This window comes from Ursus americanus, chromosome 6 (assembly GCF_024610735.1).
Source record: "Ursus americanus isolate L20-20 chromosome 6, mUrsAme1.1.p, whole genome shotgun sequence".
Classification (NCBI taxonomy): Eukaryota; Metazoa; Chordata; class Mammalia; order Carnivora; family Ursidae; genus Ursus; species Ursus americanus.
In genome coordinates this window covers 43,269,816-43,292,333 of record NC_142132.1, presented here as the reverse complement: position 1 = coordinate 43,292,333, position 22,518 = coordinate 43,269,816, and the positions used below count along the sequence as shown (strand labels likewise).

The window sequence follows — 22,518 nt, the reverse complement described above, 5'->3', positions numbered from 1 at the left end:
TATATAAGTTGTAAAAACACATATAAAACAATATTATTTACTGTTCACAAATACATAAATGTATTAAAGGGAAAGAAAGCCATTCCTCCAAGAGCCCTGGTTCTTTTTAATGGAAAATGCTGTTTTTGAAGCCAAATTCTGGGGGCTAGGTATACTCACTGCTGTTGAAAAGTTGCTGCTTCCAGGCATCTTCAGTGGACAGAACTAGGGAATATAAGTATGTGTGTGTGTGTGTGTGTGTGTGTGTGTGTGTGTGTGTGTGTGTATTTATATACATACACATTCACATCAGTATTTGTTTCTACATTATCTATATATATTTGAAAACCACTAGTTCACACTAATACCTCCAATTCCAATCCAATGCCACAGGATTCATTCTAGTTTTCTCCTTTCTATATTTGTAACCTCCCTTCTCTGATGGTGATAAAACTGGCTTCTGTTATCCTTAAAATATGTACTTATTTGATCTGTCTTCCTCTGTGTAACTGATTTCTGTTCTTTGCCACCACTTCCTCTTTCCCATTTAGGTCTTTCTCATCCTACTTGGGCTCTGAAACCCCTACAGTGGGTCACCACCATGCATGGATAATGTCTCTACCCTTTTTGGGCTCTGACTTACTGTATCAGGCCATCTCCCACATATATTCTGCTTAAATTTTCATATCTCATTCCAGGCCAACCTCCTGCCTCAGATGCTCCCTCTTCACCCTTCATCATTACCCCTGATGTGCTCAAGCCCTGATACACTAGACCAACCTGGGCATGGATGCTCTTTTCACATTACTTGGGTTCTAATTTCCCATGTTCACTGCCCCTTTATATGTATGCCTTCCTTAGCTTGCTCAGTCTCTGACTTCTTATGCCTCACTCCTCCACCCCCAATCCTACCTGCTAATTTGAAAGCATATTTATGAAGATGTTGTTGGACATCTTAATCTTAATAATATAGGTACAGTATAAACATTCCTAGACCTGTACATGTATCTGTTTTATTATCAAAGCAAATGATAAAAAAATTCGTAAAAATCATGAGAAATGCTTCTATATGTAATAAATTTTATAGAATCTGTATTATTTTATGTGATTAATATGGAAATTTGGGTCTAGAAGTGTCCAGATAGCTAAAAGGTTCATTTTTCAGATACTGGTTAGATTCAAAGTTTGACATGAACTGCTCTGATTTTTAGGAAATGTGAATTAGATTATCTAAATGGTCAGTGAAAATAATTATAATCAATGAGGAAAGTGCACAGTGTCTTGTGTTGGAAGGATTTATGAGAATCTGGGATCGGCTCAACCATAAAGATCTAACAGGCATCTATTGTAAAACTGCTTCAGAGAGGAAAAATAGTACTTATTTGGAAAACATATAGCACATATAATACTATCTTTGTTGTGTATTTGTAGCAATAAAGAACTAAATAATTGTTCTTAGAAAATCTCATTAAGGATACTAGGCATTCTGATTTTTATTGTTTTTGTAACCAGATTCAGACTTTAATTAAAAACACATTTATAAATCTATAGGTGTTATTAGTTTTTTCTTATTGCTGTAACAAATTACCAAAAATCTTAGTAGCTTAAAACAACACGAACTTATCTTACTGTTATAGGACCCAGGCCCTCACTGGACTAAAAAAAGAAAGGTAGGCAAGGCTTTCCTTTTGAAAGGTCTGGAGGAGAATCTCTTTTCTTGCCTTTCTGGCTTTGAGGCTGCCCACATTGCTTGGCTTACAGCCCCTTCCATCTGCAGAGCCAGCAATGGCAGGTTGACTCAACCTGCCAAGGTTACTATGACCTTGTCTTTCTCTTTCATTTAAGGACCCTTGTGATTACGTCGGGCCCAACTAGATAAACCAGTGTACTACCCTATTTTGAGGTCTCCTCATTAGCAATCATAATTCGTTTGTAACCTTAATTCTTCTTTGCCATGTAACCTAACATATTCACAGGTTCCAGGGATTAAGATATGGACATCTTTGAGGTGGCCATTATTCTTTTGCCTTGCATATTAGAGTTTTTTTTTTAAATAATACGATTATTCATTTGAAGAAATTATTCTTTTGAGGTTGACAAATTTAGCCCTAGTACTAAAAATAAAATACTAAATTTTAAGCATAGTTTAGCCAAACTCATTTTTTTTTTCAATTTAAGTTATTCTAAACTGATGACATAGTTATTGACGTGGCCTTCACTAAGGTTTGTCATCACTGTAGTTAATCATAGGTTTATTATCTGGAGATATTTGAATATTTTTACTCTTAATATTTGATATCTTCCAATAACTGGAAATAACTTACAGCAATATGTGTGTGTGTATGTGTGTGTGTGTGTGTGTGTGTGTGTGTTTGTATTTTCTATAAATTGGCATGGAATTTAAAGATGACTGATTTCTAAGAAAGGCAACTAAGGGGATGGTGGAATCATTGGTCTGTTAAAATTTAGGTATTTTGATTCAATTTTTAGGAAAAATTCTTTATAGACACTGACTTAAAAACAGTGTCCAGTACTGTGAAGAAAGTGTAACACTAATAGCACAGTGTTGATTACAAAGTATAATATAGTCTTTATTTGCTAACAGTGCACATGATAAATGTATCTGTTTGATATTATTGATTGCCTTACATCAATAGCTGCTTAAAGTAACTACAGATCTAGATTTCTTCTGACTGAGGTAAAAGCATTTTTTGTTGTTTATTTTTCATTTTTGTCTTGTTCCTAAGGACTGTTTTCACTCCTTTCATTATTTTAATTGTCCTGCATTTCTGTTGTGTTTCTGTTGAGATGTATCTGTTCAGCATGCTAGGTGTGCTGCACTATGAACTATGATTTTATATAAAAGGAGGATGGGATTACTTTATAACTCCCAGCTTTTGTTTTCTTGGACATTGGACCTATATATACTCTGGCAATTTATACATTTACTCTGAATTTTCATTTTAGATCTATTGGTCATACCTATCACAATGGAGATTGTATACTACCCTTTCCCACCCTTCATTATTCAGTTTTATGAGATTTTGCATTTGTTTCCATTCATCCACTTGGCAATGCTATATAGTCTTTAATATACAGAAAAATTAGACACTATAGAATTGAGAACATAGAGATCGTTTACTCTTATCCACTCATTTTATAGATAAGGATACTGAAGCCTGGAAAAGTTAAGTCACACAATCACCTAAGAGACACAGAGGAATTAAAACTTGGAATAAACTGGCTCCCAGTTTATTGTCTATACTGTGTGATGTGGCACGATAAGTTTATATTGGGTTTCATCTTTAAGGTAAAGAAGGTGTTTACTGCTGTATTCTGTTTTCTCTTTGTTATTAAACGTCTGCCTTTTGGAAAATTGTTCCTGTGCAGTCTTACTGGAGAATGCTTTTTTGAAAATCTAAACATACAGATTAATTGCTTCTCCTCTTGTGTCTGCACCCAACTATAGTAGACTAGAAGAATGAAAAGGGGAAAGGCTAATCTATGTTTGGATTGTTCATTTGTTCAGCATGTGTTTTAAATTTCCACTGTGTGCTCTGTACTCTCCTCAGAAATACATTCTGTTGCTGCCTCAACAGAAACTTATGATCCACATTAAAGGAGGAGATGTACTTAATTCTGACCGTTAAAGGAAGATTCCATGTGTGCTTTTAATTAATACATGTTAACCCATTTTGAGTTCAGAATTTGGGGAAGTTTGTATGGCATCTCAAGAAAAGCTTCTTTATGAGTTTAAAATGAAAGAACAGCTTTATTTTTTTGCATTTGTTTAATTTCTGCCTCCTGTTTCTTTGGGATATATTAATAGGGGCCAGTAAAGCTGCAGCCTGCAGACTGCTAATTGCAGTGCAGCCACGCCTTTTAATTTATATATAGTCTGTGTCTGCTTCCATGCTGCGATGGCAGAATTGAATAGTTGCATCAGAGACTGTATTGCCTACAAACCTAAAATGTTAAAATATTTACTATTTGGTCTTTTTTCTTTTTATGAGATTTTATTTATTTATTTATTTATTTATTTATTTATTTATTTGAGGCGGGGGGGGGGGCATGCAGACTCCCTATTTGGGACTTGATCCCAGGGCCCTAAGATCATGACCTGAGTTGAAATCAAGAGTCAGATGCTTGCCTGACTAAGCCACCCAGGTGCCCCTACTATTTGGTCTTTTAAAAAAGTTTGCTGACTCCTGCGTTAGAAAACTACAGATAATTTAAAAATTCAGAAATTAATTTTTCAAACTCAGTATAAGTCTGTGTAAGCTCTTTAGGCATTCACTTTTCTTTTTGTTGTTATTTCTAGCACTGTTCTCTCTCTGGCCTCCAGTGGAAGGCATCCATCAATCCATTATGTGTTTGAGTGACGGTTATGTGCAAGATGTTGAGGATACATTGGTCAGGCAGCTATAGCTTTTATTTTAGTGGTGCTCATGTCCTGATGAGGCAGATGTAGTTGAAATATTTAGCCAACTTAGTAACTATCTTCAATTAATAAGTGAGGAAAGTTCTACAGAGGAGAATTACAACATATGAAAGTATGTTATTGGAAGACCTGGTCTAGTGTGGGTGTTAGGTAAGGCGTTTTTTTGGAAATGATATTCAAGCTAAGTTGCCCTAGGATTAAAAGGGTATATATAGTTGCGAGGATGTTACCTGTTTTAGTAAACAGCATATGAGAAGGCCTTGAAGCAGGAAGGGATTATGGAATATTTGAGGAACTATGAGAAGACTACTATTTAGCTTGACTACTGACACAGAAGGGAGGAGTGGCAGGAGAGGAGGCTGTAAGTACAGAGCTCTTATGGAGCTCAAAGGATTTGGATCTTTGTCCTAAAAATTGAAGGGAACTGATGGAGGGTTTTAAGCTTGAAAGGGACATAATTTGGTTTACAATTAAAAAATGCTCTGTATGAAGATTGAATTAGAAGGGAGCTGGACAAGATGCTGGAAGCTACTGTTCTTGAAGAAGGATGGCAGTGGCTTGGGCTAAAGTGGTGGCAAAGTGGAGGTCTAGAGGGGTGGGTGATTTTGAAAACAGGTTTAGTGGGTACAGTTGGCAAAACTGAATTATTTTTTAACTGTAGGGGAGAAAAGTGTTACCTCCTCAGTTTTAGAAGTTCTGATAATATTATTGCTTCTGTTCATTCTGCCAAAATCATCCTAAATTGTTGGTTTGACTTGTTATTTTTCTGATGGTTTTCCCGTTACTCGTAATGTCAAATCTAAACTCCTTTGGTTCTTTCTGGGTTGTTGTCATCTTATGCTGGTCTGTCTGGTTGCTTTTAATCTCCTACTACGTAGGAGAATATACTGGAATATACTTGATATTTCATTATCTCTCTCATCACTCTTAGGTTTCTGGCACTAAGTAAGAGCTCAATATATACTTGTTGAAATGGGTGCTGTGATGACATGCCATTTAATTTGAGATAAATAGAAAAACTTAAAGGTACTGTTTAATACTATTCAGTATTTTTCCATTCATATTGTGACATAACCTATTTACAAAGTAAGTTTCTAAGGTACCACGTGTCATAATAGCGAGGTACAAGTAACTAAAAATGTGACAGTAGTATGGATGTCATAGTGGAGGGACAGCTTACAGAAAGTTGAGACCGTCTTAATATAGGTAAATGAAAATTTCAAACTGATACTGATACTTTCAGCTATGCTGTGATATAGAATACAGAACTTGAACACAAAGAAAGATTTAATACAACTCAGTTTGTTTTTTTTTTTAAAGGGGACAAATGAGATGAGGAAACTAAATTTTTTTTAATTTATATTTTTTTGCCGAACTAGTAAATCTTCTGTTTGCTTTTAATTATTATTGTAGGTTCTTTTTTGACCTGTTAATGTAACTTTTATATATGAAAAAAGTTTAAATTTATCAAATATAGTTGTGGTGACCCTTCAAACACAATATTTTTCTTCACTCTATATTATTTATTATAGATTGTTTATTACAATCTGAAGTTTAATTTAGTAATTACGTATTGAGCCTCTGCTGTGTTCCAGACATACTGTTAATTGCTGAAGATACTCATATGGATAAGGCCATCTTTGTCCTTAATGAATACAAAGTCTAGTATGATTGGCAGATATATTATAAATAAATTACCATACTGTAATTATGTCAGTGATAAGCATGCTATGATTAGTATGCATGTGGTCTCAAAGTAATGCAGAAGGGAGGTTAACTCTGTGTGTGTGTGTGTGTGTGTGTGTGTGTGTGTGTGTGTGTGTGTGTGTTCAGAAGGTTTCAAAGAGGAAGTGACATCTGAGTTGAGTTTCAAAAGAATGAATACAAAATTGACCAATTGGCCAATGAAAAGAGAAGGTAAACATTCATTTTAGGCATAGGAAACAGCATATTAAACTCCATTTAATGTAATGTGCAGTAAGTCTGATGCTCAGACTGGTTTTAAGGAAAGAAAATTGAATCTCAAAGAAGGAAATTCAGACTACTGAAGGAGTTGGGGGCATTAAATACATTCATTTTTCCATCATCCAACAAGAGTATTACACTAAATCACCAATGCATTTGGCATTTCAGTTTATTAAACATTGTTGTGATTTTGTTAAATCAACATTTTTAAGTAGAGCCTCCAGGGTGCTGGATGGTGAGCCAAAAGACCACAAGAGAAACAAAGATAGAGAAGTTTACTACTCACAGGCCCTGGAGGAAGTATACCCCTTGCTTTGTGGGACCACACAGGAAGATCAAGGCAGGGTACAGACAGAAAGACTGAGGAACTGGGGCACATGCCTTCATTAGGGTCTGTGGGTGGAGTGCTTTTGGGGTTCCTGGGCTAAGGTGGATTGTCCAATCAGACCATAAAGAGCGAGGGTTTGGTTAAGCTTCACAGGGGTTTTACCTAAGGGCCATACAAGGGGAAGGTGTTGGGAGTCAAGGAACTTAATTTGCTTATGACTGTGGGCTGTTATCTAGGGCTTGTACTTGCACAAGGCATTAAAATCAGGTTAAGGCCCTTGCAGGCAGCTGCAGCTTGGCCAAAAATGTATGCCTAGGCAGCAATATGATGGAATAGCTCAGCTACACTCTCAACAAACATACATGTTAACTGAAATCTGCCACCCACCGTTATAATCAGTGTGGCTAAAATTATTCATCTGAAACCTGTAAGGCTAAAGTAAATTTAAAAAGGGGTTAAGTCAAGTCAAGCAGAACCTGACTTGGATTTTTTGCCAAAGTCTACAACATATTACAAGACTGACAAGACAGAGACAGTTTACCTACCTCCAGTAGAAGTCCCACACAAGATCGCACACTGACTCTTCTTTCCTTCCTTTTCAGAAACAGAAGAAACAGAAATAAGTCTTATTATAGAATTTGAAGAAGCAGAATATATTTGATTTCTTTTTCTGTTTTAACAAATTACCACAAACTTAGTGTCTTAAAACAACACACGTTTATTATCTTATAGTTCTATAGGTGAGAAGTCAGATACAGGTCTCAGTGTGCTAAAATCAAGGTGTCAGCAGGGCTGCATTCTTTTTGGAGGCTCTGGGGGAGAAGGAGAATCCTTTTTTTTTTTTTTTTTTTTTTTTTTTTACCTTTTCCAGTTTTAAAGAGCTGCCCTTAGATTATGACCCCCTCCCCACTTCCTCCATCTTTAAAGCCAGCAACACTGCATCTCTTTGACCATTCTTCTGCTTCTCTTCTGCCTCCCTCTTGCACTCCAAAGAGTGATTACAGTGGACCCACCTGGATAATCCAGGATAAAATCCCTATTTTAAGGTCAGCTGACTGGCAGCCATAATTCCACCTGCAACCTTAATTCCTCTTTTGCTGTGTAACCTAACATATTCACAGGTATTATTCCAGGGATTATTCTCTTTACCAGGAAAATTATTTCATTTCTCTGGAGTTTCTGTTTTTATTGCAGCAGAATTCTTAAAATATTTTGTGAGAAATCATAATTTCAGCATGGAGATCCCAAAATGAAACAGTGAGTAGTCATTTCTTCTTCTGGAGCTCTTAGATTTGTGACCCTGTATACTGTGTTTATTTTTGTAAGGTGTACCTGGGTATTAAAGTAGGTTTGTTCCTGGGAAGAATGGAGGAAAATATAAGATGAGCATTTCTTGAGAGCAAAAGAGAAATTTATAAAGCATTGAGCTATAGCTGAAGTCTTCTCTTTCTAGTTACATAATTCACAGGGAATACAATGATGAACGGTCATTTAATTTTTTTTTAAGATTTTTGTGTCATAGGGTATTCCTTGTAAAGAATTTGTGTAGACATGTCAATATTTTAAGATAAGCTCTATTTTAAGGAAATTTCTTCTGTAAAATGTTTGTATTGTAGTGATATTTTATAAGTTATTTAAACTTGGTCACTGTCATCACATCCGGCCATTTAAGTTTTCTTTACGGTTAGACTAACTGCCTCAGCCTTTATTTCAGGTAGAGTCTTGTAGCAATAGTACATCTGAAATTTCTCTGAGCAGGGATTTTTTCAGTGTTGTGATGGGAGTGAGAGACAAAGAACAACTCTGGATTAGAAGTTACTGGGGCTGAGTGTTAGTCTGGATTTATTTTCACTCTCTCTGTTTTGGGTATCTATGAGATAATTACAAACAGTAATTTTTGAAGCCTTCTTAAATGAGGAGTTTGATCCATTATCTTTTTCAAATCTGGAAATTTTTTTCTTTTGTATTATTTTATCCCCTCCATTGTTGCTGTACCCTTTTCTTAGAACTTCTAATAGTTGGTTATTATATCTCACATGAGCTTATGAGCTTCTATTCTCTCCTGTTTTTCTATTTCTGTATTATTATTATTATTGTTATTATTAGTCCTTTGTCTTTCTGAGAGATTTCTTAGAGTCTTTCTGTTAATTTTTTCCTCCTTTCCTAATGTATAACAGAAAGAGCCCTTTCTGTTAAATTTTTAAATCAGACAGTTACTTAATTTTTTATAGAAAATTTCACACCTATTCAAACCTAGAGAGAAGAGTCAAGGGTGTTCACTATACCAGTTATTCAACTTAAAGGATGATCAAAATCATGACCTTTTTTCATGTATATCCCTGTTCACCCACTCCTCTCCCCAAATAGGATTAATTTGAGTGAGTCTTACACATCATCATGATTTATATGATATAATAATGTAATATAAAATATTTATTTAAATTTATTTGAGAGAGAGAGAGATACAGAGAGAGAGAGAGAGAGAGAGAGAGAGCATGAATGGGAGGAGGAGGCAGAGTGAAAGGGAGAAGCAGACTCCCTGCTGAGGAGGGAGCCCGACACAGGGCTCAATCCCAGGACCCTAAGATCATGATGTGAGCTGAAGGCAGATGCTTAACCGACTGAGCCACCCAGGTACCCCTAAAGTTTTTATATGTAAATGTACACGTGTACATTTATATGTAGATATTTCACTCTCTCTCTCTCTCTATATATATATATTATATTTCACTAAATAACTATAATAGTTATTTCTCAATGTTTTACTAATAGAGAAGGACTTGTGTTCAGACATAGCTAAATTTCATTACTGTACCTCTAAAAAATTAAGTCATTTCTTAATATCATTAAGATCCTAGTAAATGTTCAATTTTTAGTAAACTTTTGAGTTTTAGATTTTTTTTAATTTAAATTCAATTAGCCAGTATATCATTATTTTCAGATGTAGGGTTCAATAATTCATCAGTTTTGAGTTTTAGATTTATAGAATTATTGCAAAGATAGTATAAAGAGTACCTGTATATCCCACATCCAGGTTCCCCATTTATTAGCATATTACACTAATATTTAGGCTTATTTGCCACACCAGTGAACCAATATTGATATCTTATTACTGAGAGTCCATATTATTTAGATATTCTCAGTTTTCCCTTTCTTTTTCTGTTGTAGGATTCCATACAGGATACTATATTACAATCAGTAGTCATGTCTTAGACTCCTCTTGGTTATGACAGTGCTTTGGACTTTCTTGATTTCGATGGCCTTGGAAGTTTTAAAGAATACTACTAGTCAGATATTTTCTAGAATGTTGCCCAACTGGGATTTGTTTCATGCTTTCCTTATGATTAGACTGGAGAAATATGTTTTTGGGCAGAAGACCACAGAGTTAAAGTACATTCACATCACAGCAAGGATGCATACTGTCAATATGACTTATTGTTGTTGCTGTTGACCCTGACTTAAGACAGTGTTTTTCAGGTTTCTCCACAGTAAAGTTTTTCTTTTCTTCTATCTTTCCATACTGTACTCTTTGGGAAACATCAGTTTGGGCAGCCCACACTTAAGGAATAGCTAGTTATGATCCACCTCAAGTGTGGAGTATCTCTGTATAAATTATTTATATTTCTACTGCAAGATGGAATGGGATTTGTCTCATCCTTCATTTATTTATTTATCCCATCGTTTCTTTATATCAGTATGGACTTAACATATTTTATACTTTTGGTTCTAATTCATACCCCTATCAGTGTATTTTTTTGTTATTTTGGTTTTGGGTACCTTTTTTTTTTTTTTTTAACTTTCTGTCATAAGATACTCCAGACTCATCTTTATATTTCCTGCCTCAGTCTTGGAATGAGCCCTTTCTCTGAAGAGGCTTAGGGTTTTTTTTTTTTTTAAGATTTATTTATTTATTTTAGAGAGAGAGAGTGCATGAGAAGGGGGAGGGGCAGAAGGAGAGGGAGAGAATCTCAAGTAGACTCTCTGCTGAGCATGGAGCCCAACATGGGGCTTGATATCATGACCCTGAGATCATGACCTGAGCCGATATCAAGAGTCAGACACTCGGGGCGCCTGGGTGGCACAGCAGTTAAGCGTCTGCCTGCGGCTCAGGGCGTGATCCCGGCGTTGTGGGATCGAGCCCCACATCAGGCTCTTCCACTATGAGCCTGCTTCTTCCTCTCCCACTCCCCCTGCTTGTGTTCCCTCTCTCGCTGGCTGTCTCTATCTCTGTCGAATAAATAAATAAAATCTTAAAAAAAAAGAGTCAGACACTCAACCGACTGAGCCACCCACGCACCCCAAAGAGCCTTAGTTTCTAATTGAAGAATTGTATTAGAAACTCAAATTTGCATGTGAGGTATGTGGAACCAGGGTTTTGGTTCTAGATTTTGTCCACTGAAAGAAGAGATATATGTGTGTCTACTAACCTGTGTATATACACATACCTATAAATATTTCTGTATGTAACCATTTATATTTTGAGCTAAACATGAGTTCACATGTTGATATGTCCAATTCTAATCCATTACCATGTGCATCATTCTTGCTTTTTCCCCTTGCCTGTTTGTAACCTCCCACTCTAAGAGGAAGAAAACTATCAGCCATCCATTTATGTAATTATTCAATTCCAGTATATATGTATAATCATTTCAGAATTGTTAATTTGTACACCAATAGGGAACAACTTTATCAACTAGAGTACAGTGCTTATAGAATTTTTTAGCCTTTAGCCTTAGACTCCATTCATTTCTGAATTTACTTAGGTCAGCACCTTATACCACTCATCCCCTTCAGTGAGTTTGTTTCACACATTTGTAATAAATACATTTAGACTTCTGTCACATTCTGCACTCCCTCCAGGGACCCTGACTTCCTAAAAGATTTTTAAACAAATTTGCATGCATTAAAGTTTACTCCTTCTCCTGTAAAGTTCAGTGGATTTTGACAAATGCTTAATGTTTTGTATTCACCATTACAGTATCATAAAGAGTAGTTTCACCATCCTAAAATGTTCCCTATACTTCATCTGTTTATTGCTTTCCCCAGTGAGCCCCTGGCAAACACTGATCTATCTCTATAGTTTTGCCTTTTAAAGAATGCCATATAATTAAAACCATATAGTGTATAGCTTTTTCATACTGGTTTCTTTGATTTAGCAATATGCATTTGAGATTCATCCATGTCTTTTTTGTGACTAGATACCTCATTTTTTAAATTGATCAATAATATTACATTGTATGGATGTACCACAGTTCGTTTATTCATTCATCTGTCAGAGGAAATAAATGTTGGTTGCTTCCAGTTTTTGGCCATTATCAATAAAGCTGCCATAAATATCCACATGCAGATATTTCTGTGAATAGATGTTTCTTTAAATCATTTGGGAAAATATGAAAGAGTGCAGTTGCTTGGTCATGTGGTAAGGCTATGTTAAAAAGCCTTGTTTAAAAGAAACTGCCACGGGCACCTGGGTGGCTCAGTCCTAAAGTGTCTGGCTTTGGCTCAGGGCATGATCTTCTGGCTTCGGCTCAGGGCATGATCCCAGCGTTCTGGGATTGAGCCCCGCATCAGGCTCCTCTGCTGGGAGCCTGCTTCTCCCTCTCCCACTCCCCCTGTTTGTGTTCCCTTTCTCGCTGGCTGTCTCTCTCTCTCTCTGTCAAATAAATAAATAAAATCCTTAAAAAGAATAAAAAATAAAAAAAATAAAAGAAACTGCCAAATTATTTTGCAAAGTCGTTGTACCATTCTGCATTCTTATCAGCAGTTGGTATTGTCAATGTTTTGGATTTTAGGCATTTTAATAGGTATACAGTGGTATCTCATTGTTTTCAAATTTGCAATTCCCTAATAGTAATGCTGAGCGTCTTTTCATATGCTTATTTGTCATCTTTATATCTTTGGTGAGGTGTCAGTTTAGATCTATTTATTTGTTTTCTTATTGTTGAGTTTTAGGAGTTCTCTGTATATTTTGGATGTAAATCTTTTATCAGATATGTGTTTTACAAATATAGAAAATATTTGGTCTGTGCCTTGTCTTTTTATTCTCTTAAAAGTGTCTTTCACAGAGCAGAAGTTTTAATAAATTCCAAATTATCAGTGTTTTCTTTCAAAGATAATGCTGTTGGTATTCTAATTAACAAATCATTATTAAACCCCAGGTCATGTAGGTTTTCTACTTTAAGAAGTTTTATAGTCTTGCAGCACTGTTGAAAAGACTGTCCTTTCTACATTGAACTGCCTCTTCTTCCTTTTTGTCAGAATCAGTTGAGTATATTTGTGTGGGTCCACTTCTGAGCTTTGTTCTGTTCTGTTGATCAGGGCAGCTCAGTCATTAAGCATCTGCCTTCCGCTCAGGTCATGATCCCAGGGTCCTGGGACAGAACCCTGCGTCAGGCTTCCTGCTCAGCAGGGAGCCTGCTTCTCCCTCTCCCTCCGCTGCTCCCCCACTGAGCCACCCTGGCACCCCTATGTGTTTATTCTTTAGCCAATAACATGCTGTCTTATTGTGTTGTTTTGTCTTATAGTAAGTCTTATGTTGTATAACAAAGAATTCAGCTGGCTTTTGTATCTAGTTTGTGCATGGGAACCTCTACATCTTTGGAGTTTCTCGAGTGGCAGGAGTGTTTCTGTTCATGATGGCCTTAATAGGTAGCTAATGAGATAACTCAGGATGGGGTAAACTATGCAAGAAAAACCACACCTGTGATTATAGGGTTCGGGCATTGAGCCATGTAAAATTAGTCTGACCTCTGAGGAGCAGGGAAGTGGGCTGGAGATTGAGCTCAGTATATGCCCAGTAATTTGATCGATCATGCCCACGTAATGAAACTCCAATAAAAACTCTGGACACTGAATCACAGATGAGCATCCCTGGTTAACAATACTCTCTGCATATTGTTACTCATCACTATACCAAGGAAGTGACCTCTTTTGACTCCACAGAGAGAGAATACGGAAGTTTTGCATTTGGGATCATCTCAGACATTGCTCTGTGTGTGTCTTCTTTTGGCTGGGCATGATTGATACACTTTTTGTTGTGATATAACTGTAATTGTAAACTATTTTGCCTTCCTGAGTTCTGTAAGTTTTTCTAGTGAATTATTGAACCTGAGGAAGTACTGGGAACCTCTAGATTTGTAGCCACTTGATCAGAAGTTTAGGGCCTGGGAACCCCTGAGTTTTAGCTAGTGGTGTCTGAATTGAGGTCAGTCTTTGGGAGTGCTTTTATCCTGTGAAGTTTGTTTTAACTCTGGTTAGCATGAAAAGTCCAATTGGAGTTTGGTTCATAAAAAGTGAAATTTGCTATGTCAACCCTGACTCACTGAAACATGTGGTTTGAGAAGAGAAAGGATGAAGGGGCAAAGGAGTTTGGGATTTTTTATTTTTAGATGGCTATATATTCACACATAATATGAAACTGCAGCTGTGCTGTGATCCATTACTAAAGGCAAATTTACAGGATGGAATTCAGAAATGATGATAGAATCAACTCCTAATGAGATGGCTCACTGGATACATACCTAAGAAACAAACTAAATATACAATTCCTTGATTATTGTTATGTGTAATAGCTAAAATGAAAGTAATAGAGTTCTGGAGCTGATTCTGATGCTGAGCCAAGCTTAGATTTCAGTCAGTTGGACTACAACCAATAGTCTTGAAGCCACCCACAATTGGAAAAATTATTCTAGGACAACAGACAGTATTGCTATGACTTCTGGTTACCAGAAAAGTAGTCCAGTTGGAGGGAGGGCAAAACCAAGAAACTTCTAAAACCAGTGGTTATAGTGCCAAGGAGTTGTCTCATTTTGTGGATCTGTTTGTCATTAGCTTCTTGAAGAATTTTACTGAAATGGATTGTGAGAGTGACTAATTGAGGGGCAGTATCTGGTTTTGAATGCTATAGAGTGGAAGAGAATGTTTGGTTGATATAGGACCCACAGCTCACTATATAACAGTCACAAATGGCTGTATAGAGTAGGTTATTCCCAAGGGAGCAGGTAGCCTGGTGGACTGGATAAAACCTGCTATGAAGTTTGTTTGCCCGAAAAGAGAGACTGTTTTTCCTCTATAAATGCCTAGTGGAAAACCCTAGATGAAGTGGATGTATACCTTATAGCAAGCCCTGCTGGACTGGCTTTATGGTGATTGGGATAGTCATCTACTGAATATGTCCCTTACCCAGATCATGGTAACTGCTATGATTAAGGGGGCCCCTTTTACATGGGCATCCCATGTAACCATGCTGTAAAACCAAGCAGCTGTTCAAGAACCTTTGTCATATTTGCTGTCTCCATTTCCCTTGAAGATCTCCCCCCCCCCCCAAAAAAAAAGAACCATTAACAAGAAAGGAGGGGAAGACAGAAGGGGAGCGAGCCTAGGGACTTGGCCTTTCTAGGCTGGATGGTTATTAGAAATGAATATATCGAACATTGATGAGGTTGAATCAGAGGTGTTAATGCAGCACTATTGAAGATTGAGTGTACCAGTGAAAGCCAGTGTTGGTCCTACAACCCTAAAGGGCCCTAAATAAGTCCCCCCTATTTATCCCAGTTTGGAAGAATTTCAAAGGTGAAAGGCAAAGATGCAAATGAAAAACCTGACCTGGAATTACCCGGGGCAGTGGTCTGGTAGATTAGTTAAAATGAAGATTGAAGAAGGGTCTGGGTCCCTTACAAATGGGTAAAATGGTGACTGGGTGTAAGCGAGACCTTTCTGGGACTCTTTGACACAGGAGCCCTCTGTGCTTCGGTATCAAAACCTGTTGATGATGTCCTGACTGTGGCTACTTTTAGACTGAGAGAATATGGTAGTGTATGGATTAATGGGATTCAGGTGAAAAGTTCAGATGAAACCTGGAATATTTAAACAGGCTTTATGTGAAATGATTGGTTTTCTTTACCTTAATGTTTTATGTAAAATAATATGCCTTCCTAGTATTGTAAAACCAGAACTGCTTGGTGAAGTCTTAATGATAGAGGCTACCCTTAGGGATGCAGCAGTTGATGGGATAGTTTTGTTCTGTGAAGGTTTTAGAATAATAATTCTACCACTGACAATATAATTACTGAAAACAGTTTGAGGATTTTTTTTTCTTATTTTCCTACTTTAAATAGTGTCTCCCTGAATCGTTATTCCATGAACTTGATACATAGTTGGATTTGTGTATAACATTTTACTTTAGATTTTTAGGGATTCATTCAAGCATTGTTTGTAATAGTAAGAAGATTGGAAACAACCCAAATATCCAAATAATAACTATATTACAGAAGAATATAATATTATGGAGGCTAAGTAGTGGAAGAGATATGAATATATCTCTTTTTGTTTAAATTTTTTAACATTTTTTTTGTTACTCCAGTGGTTTTAGAAAAAGTTAGCAAATATGTATATATTTATTTTCCCTCAACTTTAAGCATATGAAATAATATGCTTTTGCTATTACAAGTAAATCTTTGATAAATAACCTTATCTTTCTATATTTTGGGGATAGATACATAAAATTGTGATGTTGAATCAAAGGTTAAACATGCAAGTAATTTTGTAAGATCTTTGGGCAATGATTTTTTAATTTCCAGCAGCTTTTTTTCCCTTTAGGTGAAATTCACGTAACATAAAATTGACCATATTAAAACAAACATCTCAGTGACAGTACATTTGCAATATTGTACAACCACCACTCTGTCTAGTTCCAGAATGTTTTCATCACACCAAAGTAAACCTTGTACCCAGGTATTAAGTAGTTACTCCCCACCTGCCCCTCCCCAGCCCATACTTCCTTCTGTATGTGGACATTTACCTCTTTCAGCATCATTTGTTGAGATGACTCTTTCGTTATTGAGTGATAGTGGCACCCTTGCCAAAAATCAGTTAGCCAGAGATGTATACATTTATTTCTGTTCTCTCAGTTCTGTTCTATTGATCTGTATGTCTGTCATTTTGTCAGTAGCACACCGTTTTGAATACCGTAGTAATCTGTAATCACATGTTTTTGATTACTTGATCACAAGATAAATTTTGAAACCATGAAGTATGAGTCTTCCAAATTTGTTGTACTTTTCCAGTACTGTTTTGATATTTGAGGCACCTCACACTTTCATTTGAATTTTAAAATCAGTTTTTTTCATTTCTACCACAAAGGCCATTCGAATTTTGAAAGATTTCACTGAAAATACAGATTACTTTGATTAGTAGCCATTTTAACAACATTAATTCTTACAGTTTATGAGCACAAAATGTCTTTTTTGTTTATCTAGGTCTTTTTTAGTTTCTTTCAGCCATATTTTGTACTTTTCAGCATGTAAGTCTTTTACCTCCTTGGTTAAATTTATTCTAGGCTTTTTTTTTTTTTTTTGGATGCCATTGTTAATGGAATTGTTTTCTTAATTTTTTTTTTTTATTGTTCCTTTTGGTGTGTAGAAAAAAAATAACTGATTTTTCAGTGTTGATATTGTACCCTGCAACTTTGCTGAGTTTATTATTAGCTTTAGTAGTTCTTTTGTGGATTCATGATATATATATATATATATCATCCTATGGTGCCCCAAATATCAAAACAGTATTGAAAAAGTAAAATCATGTCATCTGTGAAAAAAGATAGCTTTACTTCTTTTCCAATTCAAATGCCTTTTTATTTAATTTTCTTGTGTTCTGGCTAGAACCTCCAGTACATTGTTGAATAGCAATGGTGAAAGCATACATCCTTGTTTTGCTTCTGATTTTAGGGAAATAAACTTTCAGTCTTTTTCTATCGAGTATATTAGGTATGGGTGTTTTACAAAGGTCCTTTATCATGTTGAGAAAGTTCCATTATATTTCTGCTTTACTGAATATTTTTGTTATGAAAGGATGATCAATTTTGTCGAATGCTATTTCTGCATTAATTGAGGTGATGTGGTTATTTTCTTCTATTAATGCGGTATATTACGTTGATTGATTTTCATATCTGGAACTATCTTTGTATTCCTGGGATAAATCCCAGGCATATAATCTTTTTGATATGCTGATTGGTTGAATTTATTATTATGTATTTATATTTTTATATTCATATCACAAGGATATTGGTTTGTAGTTTTCTTGTAGTGTTTTTGTCTGGCATTTGTATCAGGGTAATTCTGTGCTCATAGAATGAATTAGGAAGTGTTATATTTTTTTGAAGAGTTTGAAAAGGAATTGTATTAATTCTTTAAATTTTTGGTAGAATTCACCAGTTAAGCCATCTGATTTGGTAAGTTGTTGTTGTTTTTATTTTATTGGGAGGTTTGTGATTACTGCTCATGTCTCTTGTATAAGTTTGTTTAGATTTTCTATTTTTTTCTCGAGTCATTTTGGTAACTTCTATGCATCTAAAATTTGTCCATTTATCTGTTAATTTGTGTACTGTTGTTCATAGTGTTCATAATACTCTCTTAAAATCCTTTTTGTTCTAGTAAGGTTGGAAGTAATGTCCCCATTTTTGCTTCTGATTTTAGTTATTTTTAGTTTTGTCTGTCTTTTTTTCTTTGTCAGTATAGCTAATGGTTTGTCATATTTGTACTTTTCAAAAAACCCAACTTTTGGTTTCATTGATTTTTCTGTTTTTCTGTTTTCTGCTATATTTTTTTCTGCACTGATCTTTATTTTTTTTTTCCTCTGCTAACTTTGGGGTTATTTTTCTATTCTTTTTCTAGCTCCATAAGCTGTAGTTAGATTATTGAGTGTTAGATTTTTCTTCTCTTTTTAAGGTAGGCATTTGCTGCAAAAAATTTCACTCTGAGCACTGTTTTTGCTCCATTCCATAAGTTTTGGTATGTTGTATTTTCACTCTAATTTTTCTCTTAAGTATTTTCTGATTTCTCCTGTGATCTTTCTTTGATCAGTTTATTAAGAATATGTTGTTCAGTGCTTGGTTCAGCAGCACATATACTAAAATTGGAACAATTTGGGGAAGATTAGCATGGCTCCAGGCAAGGATGACATGCAAATTTGTGAAGCATTCCAAATTTTTAATAAAAACCTGTTGCAAAGTACTTAAAAAAATGCATTGTTCAATTTTCATATATGTGAATTTTCCAGGTTTTTCTGTTATGGTTTGTAATTTAGACCAAGATTTCTTGTGAATTCAGTTTTTAAAAAGTTATTGAGGATTATTTTGTGAATAACATGTTGTATCTTGGAGAATATGTCCCATGTGTAGTCTGATTTTGTTGGGTAGATTTTTTTTCTTTTGTATGTATACATATATGTATGTTTATATAATTGAATTTTTATTTTATATGTAATGTAATATAAATATGATTACATATTTATAATTTATATAAATATAAATCTATGTGTTATATATATTTAAATATATCTGTACCTATATGTATGTTTATCTTTCAAGTCTAATTGGTTTATAGTATTGTTCAAGTTCTCTATTTCCATAACAGTCTTCTATCCAGATATTCTATTCATTATTGAAAGTGTAGTATTGAATTTCCAGGTATTATTGTAGAACTTTCTATTTCCCCCTTCAAATTTGTCAATCTTTGCTTCATATATTTTGCTCTATTGATTGGTACATACATGTCTGTAATTGTTAAATCTTCTCGATTAATTCAGATAGTATCAATATATAATATTGTTTTTTATTTCTTGTAGTAGTTTTGACTTAAAGTGTTTTGTCTGCTGTGTGGCCACCCAGCTGTCTTCTGGTTCCTGTTTGCATGGAATATATTTTTCATCCTTTTATTTTTAACCTATATGTGTCTTTGGATACAGTGTGAGTCTAAGGTGACTGTACAGTTGGATTTTTTTTTAAACCACACTGACAGTCTCTGCCATATGGGGTATTTAATCCATTTACATTTACAGTAGTCACAGATATAGAATGATTTTGTTATTTCATTTTGCTATTTTTTTTCCTGCATGTCTTATACTTTTGTTTCTCATTTCCTCAATTGCTGCTTCGTTGGGTTTAATTGATTTTTTACAATATACCATTTTGATTCTCTTCTAATTTTTCAAATGTGTATATCTAAAATATTTTTTTGGTTACCTAGGAATTACAATGAAAATCCTGTTTACGACAACCTATTTTTAATTGATACAAACTTAGCTTCAGTAGTATACAAAAACTCTGTTCCTATACAAGTTTTGTTCCCCTTCTTTTTATGTTATTTTCACAAATTATACCTTAATACATTGTGTACACATTAACATAAAATTCTTGTTTTATGTATTTGTGCCTGAATGACTCCCCTTAGCATTTTTGTAAGGCAGGCCTACTAGTTACAAACTCAGGTTTTTTGGGTTTTGGTTTTATTTTGTAATCTCTTAATTTCTCCTTCATTTTTGAAGAATAGTTTTTCTGGATAGAGAATTCTTGGTTGAGTGTTCTTTCAGCACTTTAAACATGCCATCCCATAGGCTTCTGGCCTCCATGCTTTGTGATGAGAACTTGGCTCTTAATCTTACTATGGATCCCTTGCATATAGTGCATTGTTTTTCTCTTGGAGCTTTACATCTTTTCACTTTATCTTTGGCTTTTGAGAATTCAAATATAATATGTCTTGGTGTGCTGTCTGCGTTTATCCTTTTTGTAATTCAGTTTGTTTCTTCAATATGTAAATCCCTGTCTTTTTTCAAATTTGAGAAGTTTTTGGCCATTATTTTTTCAAATATTCTTTCTGCCTGTTTTTCATTCTCCTTCTGAAGTTCTTAGCATACATATGTTGGAATGCCTTGACTGTGTATTCAGAAACCTTTCAGGCTTTTAAAAAAATATTATTTAAATTCAATTTAATCAACATATGGGGTATTATTAGATTCAGGGGTTGAATTTAGTGATTCATCAGTTGCATATGACACCCAGTGCTCATTACATCAAGTGCCGTCCTTAATTCCCATCACCCAGTACTCCATCCTCCTATCTACCTCCCCCTCCAGCAACCCTCAGTTTGTTTCCTATAGTTAAGAGGCCCTTATGGTTTGCCTCCCTCTCTGTTTTCATCTTACTTTATTTTTCCTTCCCTTCCCCTGTGTTCATCTGTTTTGTTTCCTAAGTTTCACATATAAAAAATAAAATCATACAGTATTTGTCTTTTTCTGACTTATTTTGCTTAGCGTAATAATCTCTAGTTCCATCCCCATTGTTGCAAATGGCAAGATTTCATTCTTTTTGATGGTTGAGTAATATTTCTGTGTGTGTGTGTGTATGTGTATACACACCACATCTTCTTTATCCATTCATCTGTCGATGGACATCTGCGCTCTTTCCATATTTTGGCTATTGTGGACATTGTTGCTATAAACATTGGGGTATATGTGCCCCTTTGAATCACTATGTTTGTATCCTCTGGATAAATACCTTGTAGTGCAATTTCTGGGTCATAAGGTAGTTCTGTTTTTAACTTTTTGAGGAACATCTATACTGTTTTCCAGAGTGGCTGCACCAGTTCGCATTTCCACCAACAGTTTAAGAAGGTTCCCCTTTCTCTGCATCTTCACCAAAATCTATTGTTTCCTGACTTATTAATTTTAGCCATTCTGACTGGTGCGAAGCAGTATCTCATCGTGGTTTTGATTGGGCTTTTTATTTTTATTCATTGTTTTTCTTTCTTCTGTGTAGCCTGAATAATTGCAATGGACAAATCTTCAGATTTGTTGATTCTTTCTTCTCCCTGTTCAAATCTGCTATTGAAATTTTTGTGATTTTTTTTTTCATGAGGACCAAATCAAGATAATTTATTTGAAATGCTTATCACAATACCTGGCATCAAGTAGGTATGCAAAAATGTAAGTTTACAACTGTATACTCTCTTAATTCTTAAGAGTTAACAGTTAATTGTTCTTTCTTAATTTTTAATTGTGGTAAAAAAAATCCTTCATCTTTGCATTTTGGCTCTTTGTTCGGGTACTCCTTCAGTGCTTAGCCTGATGATTTACAACTCTGCCTTAACCTTCACTTACTACTTTTTCTGAGCCTAGAGATCAGTTAGAGTTGAAAGCTTTGGGTCCTCTTTGGTCTTTACTGAGAATGTATCCTGCCCTGGATTTTTCTGTGGCTTCCTAAATTCCCAGCTATAGGGATATCTGGGTTGCCCGGTCAGTTGAGTATCTGACTCTTGATTTCAGCTCAAGTCATGATCTCAGGGTTGTGAGATTGAGCCCTGTGTTGGCTTCCATGCTGGGTGTGGAGCCTGCTTAAGATTCTCTCTCTCCCTCTGCCTCTCCCCCACCATGTGCACAGGTGCACTTCCTCTTTCTCAAATAAATAAATAAATAAATTCCCCACTATACATGGCACCTTTGAATTATCTAATTTCCCAAGGGAACACTCTCCCTAGCCTTTTTCTTAGTCTCTCAGTATTCAGTTATGTGTGTCAACTATAATATTTTGCTCCAGGGTGATTGTGGATTGTTTGCCTCACAGTGGGTTTGAGCAATGCCCATTACTTTTCCACCCTTTGTGAATTCCAAGTTAGGCAAAACAAAGACATGCACTTTGTGTCAGTCATTCAGTTAACCCCACACAGGTTAGAACAGAGAAACAATTTTTTGGAATAAGGTCTCCACTGAGCTCTTTGGAAGCAGGGACTAAGGTCTTAAACTGGAAACAAGAGATGCTGTCTTCAGATTTGCAGTCAAGTATGGGAAAGGCCAGTCTTACTGATAAGTAGAATGCAGAACCTTACAGCAACTCTGAGAAATGGTTTAGAAGTTTCTTAAGACGTTAAACATACACTTACTATGTCACCCAGCAATCCCCACCACTCCTGGAGATGAAAGTTTGTATTCACACAAAAACCTGTACATGAATGTTTGTAATACTTTTATTTATAAT

At 35.4% G+C, this 22,518-nt stretch overlaps 1 protein-coding gene and 1 non-coding gene across 5 annotated transcripts in view; both read left to right on the top strand.

The window, feature by feature from the left end:
* CCSER2 (coiled-coil serine rich protein 2) overlaps positions 1-22,518 on the top strand; it is a 186,406-nt gene that overhangs the window by 53,489 nt on the left and 110,399 nt on the right. The window lies entirely within an intron of this gene.
* Positions 18,594-18,699, top strand: LOC123783157 (U6 spliceosomal RNA). The gene has a single exon (XR_006777139.1). It is a non-coding gene; the product is annotated as a U6 spliceosomal RNA (small nuclear RNA).